General features: G+C 28.9%; 1 protein-coding gene across 1 annotated transcript in view; it reads left to right on the top strand.

The window, feature by feature from the left end:
* Positions 1-3,387, top strand: part of LOC136796216 (dual 3',5'-cyclic-AMP and -GMP phosphodiesterase 11A-like) — a gene marked incomplete at its 3' end in the record, with an annotated part of 204,020 nt that overhangs the window by 147,868 nt on the left and 52,765 nt on the right.

Genomic DNA, 3,387 nt, shown 5'->3' with positions numbered 1-3,387 from the left:
TATATATATGCCTTTCGTTCTTATTGTAGCCCTTAACGGTATTGCTCAAATATATTCTATACGGAACAAGTCTGTTTTTAATGAGAAAAAAATTGACAGTTGTGGCAAAAATCTTCTGTGCATAAATTTAAAGATATCTTATATCATATAATGTACTCATAATCATTATTTATGTTATTTAATGTAATTAGAATTAACTTTTAATTTTTACATACAAAATTTTATATTATTTGTTTAAAGTTTTTTTAGCACTTGACATAATATCATTCAGATTTTCTAAGTAATCGATCAGAATAAACCCTTATTATTAACATTGTATTTATTGAAGTAGGTCAAGGCATTGCTTCTGTAACATAGATCCAATTCCAAGGGTCCCCTAGAGATATTTTGAAATGGGTCATGTTCCGAAATGGGGAAAGCCGTATACCCTTCTCATAAATTAATCTTAAATTTATTTATACACAGCCAAAGGCAGCGAATGGTTTAGTTTACTGAAAATTTTACGAAAAAAATCGAAGTTTGTGTTATTTTTATTGTCTCTAAGCAATAAAAATAAAATAAGCTGTAACATTATTAGTTTTTTGATTAATTTTATTTCGGGTTGTAAACAAGTGCATCATAACTTCAGAAGAATGAATCTAGTTCTATCTTATTTTTAAAATAGTTTTTATGTCGGAATATCAGTGCTATTGAACTCTTTGAGGTAAATAATATTGGAAAATAACGATTTATAGTAAGTGCTTCGAAAGGCAATGATCTGATATGCTTCTATAACCAGCAGATCAGAGAGCCGTTTCTGTAAGTTTATAGCTATATATGTCAGTTCTGAAGAAAGGCAACGACCTAAGGGGAGAGTTTATTATATTTTTCCGATCTCAACTGTATTCCTTATTACTCTTGGTAGATAAAGGTAATTACTGTGCAAATTTATTTTATTTTTTTCTATTTTTCGTGGAAATGTTTATTTATATGTACAAAGATAATTATTATCATTAATTAAAATTAGAATTAATTTTAAAACGAACGACCTAAGAGGAGAGTTTATTATATTTTTCCTATCTGAACTGTATTCCTTATTACTCTTGGTTGGTAGATAGGGGTAATTACTGTTCAAATTTATTATATTTTTTTTCTATTTTTTGTGTAAATGTTTATTTATATGTACAAAGATAATTACTATTATTAATTAAAATTATAATTGATTAGATAAAAGTTTGTTATTAAATATATTTTGAGTCTTTATAATTTGTCAAGGACAAACTGGTTCATAACCAACCAATGAACAGCTTGTTAATATGAAAAAGCTCCATTTAGTGGGCATAGTTTAGTTTGAAATAATAATAGGTTACCGAGATTTTAGTTACGGTATATGTTGTATATAAGTAACCTTTCATATACATCCAAAAAACTACCTGTTGGGGCGAGAAACGTTTCATAAATGAAAAAACCTACCTCTTCCCCAGAGAAAAAATTGTTCGATGGTTCGGGTGATAGAAAATAAAAAACGGAGGACCTGAAATGAATCATAAAAACAGAAAAATAATAAAGAAAAATAAGAGAATAAAAAAAAACCTTCTAACTGATGAACAAATTTAATTAAATTAAAATATAAACAAATGAAAATTAAAAAAATGAATGTTAATGTTGTTATAAAAAATAAAAGTGTGTGAAGTAAAAATAGAAAATATTTGTATATATGTATAAAACAAACAAAAAAAAAACTTTTTTTTTGTATTCAGAGAATGTTAATTTTCGTGGCCGGTTTATTAAATTATTAGTGGTATTGATTTTATATTTCTTTGGACATTGGCTGGTATAACATATATATATATATCTGCCAGTGTGGAAGTGTTTTTATATATCAACTATTGCTCCAAGTTAAATTTTATTATATAATTCAAAATAGAAGAGAACCATTTTTAGATGTACTTTCGATTAGAAACTCGAATAGGGAATAGAAAAAATGGTGGTAAAAGACCATCCAATTTGGAAGATATATATAGGGTGTTTTTTTAAGCCCGATAGAACTTGAAATTGTAAAAAATAACACAAAAAATTAAATTGTAATCAAAATTTTTTTTTTATTCGAAAGATCAATACGTGACATTAACATTTGAAAATGATTTCGGGCATATGGGCACCGCGGCTGTTCTTGACGAAGAGCATTCTGTAAAATTGTGTTCAGCGATGAGGCGCATTTTTGGCTTAACGGGTTTGTTAATAAGCAAAATTGCCGCATATGGTCGTGCGATTTGACACCTCTCGATTATTTCCTGTGGGGCTACGTGAAGTCACTGGTTTATGCTGATAAACCAGCAACAATTGACGCCTTGGAGGCCAGCATTGTTCGTGTTATTCGTGACATACGGCCAAAATTGGACGTCCAGAATGCGCTTCGTCAAGAACAGCCGCGGTGCCCATATGCCCGAAATCATTTTCAAATGTTAATGTCACGTATTGATCTTTCGAATAAAAAAAAATTTTGATTACAATTTAATTTTTTGTGTTATTTTTTACAATTTCAAGTTCTATCGGGCTCAAAAAAACACCCTATACATTACACCAGCCAATTTCCAAAAAAATAATATTAAACATACCCCGCGCGAATTTCAACATACCTTAAATACAAAAACAAAAACGCAGAAAATAAACTAGTAGATCCTCTCACAGAAAATATGTACCCTCATTAACTTATTTGCCAATTACGGAAAAATACTCTAACATTAGCATTAACCAACAACGAAAAATATTTCACAATTCCTGACATACCAAAACTCTTATAGAGAATATTTATAATACTTAACAACAACAAGAGTAAAACTGATAGCGCTATTACATACAAAAACCCTTGATTCAAACTGTACACCAATACATATACTATATACTCTATATATGGAGAGAGAGAGATGCAATTAATGTAGTGTATGAAATACCCTGTGAAGAGAACTGCGTGATACCCTGTTTTAAAACCTTGGAACAATATCTCAAAATGGGGGTCTATCAACACAAATATAGTTGCAGCTCTATGAAAAAAATATTCCAGACCATTTCGGACAAACAGAAATATATTTGAATTTGATACATCTAAAAGCATACATCGGAGAAAAAAAAACAACTTCAAGATAAATCTAAAAGAAATGATCACAATAGAAAAATTTAAGAATTAATCCATCAATAAAAATCATTTGTACAAAATTTAAATTTATGTTACTCCAACATCATTAGCACATAATTAACAACATTAGTTATGTAAAGACTAAATAAAATACAGAAATAACGAACTGACTATCTGCTAAAATGAACAGTTACGTTTTGGAAAAAAAAAAACAGATTTGCCTGTCTCAGTTTCGCCCTTATTCAGTTCTAGCACAAATCACCATATATATA

The sequence above is a fragment of the Halyomorpha halys genome, unplaced genomic scaffold, assembly GCF_000696795.3.
Source record: "Halyomorpha halys isolate HHAL.00 unplaced genomic scaffold, Hhal_1.1 Scaffold1172.1, whole genome shotgun sequence".
Taxonomy (NCBI): domain Eukaryota; kingdom Metazoa; phylum Arthropoda; class Insecta; order Hemiptera; family Pentatomidae; genus Halyomorpha; species Halyomorpha halys.
The sequence above is the reverse complement of the archived record's forward strand: the minus strand, read 5'-3'. Positions and strand labels throughout refer to the sequence as shown.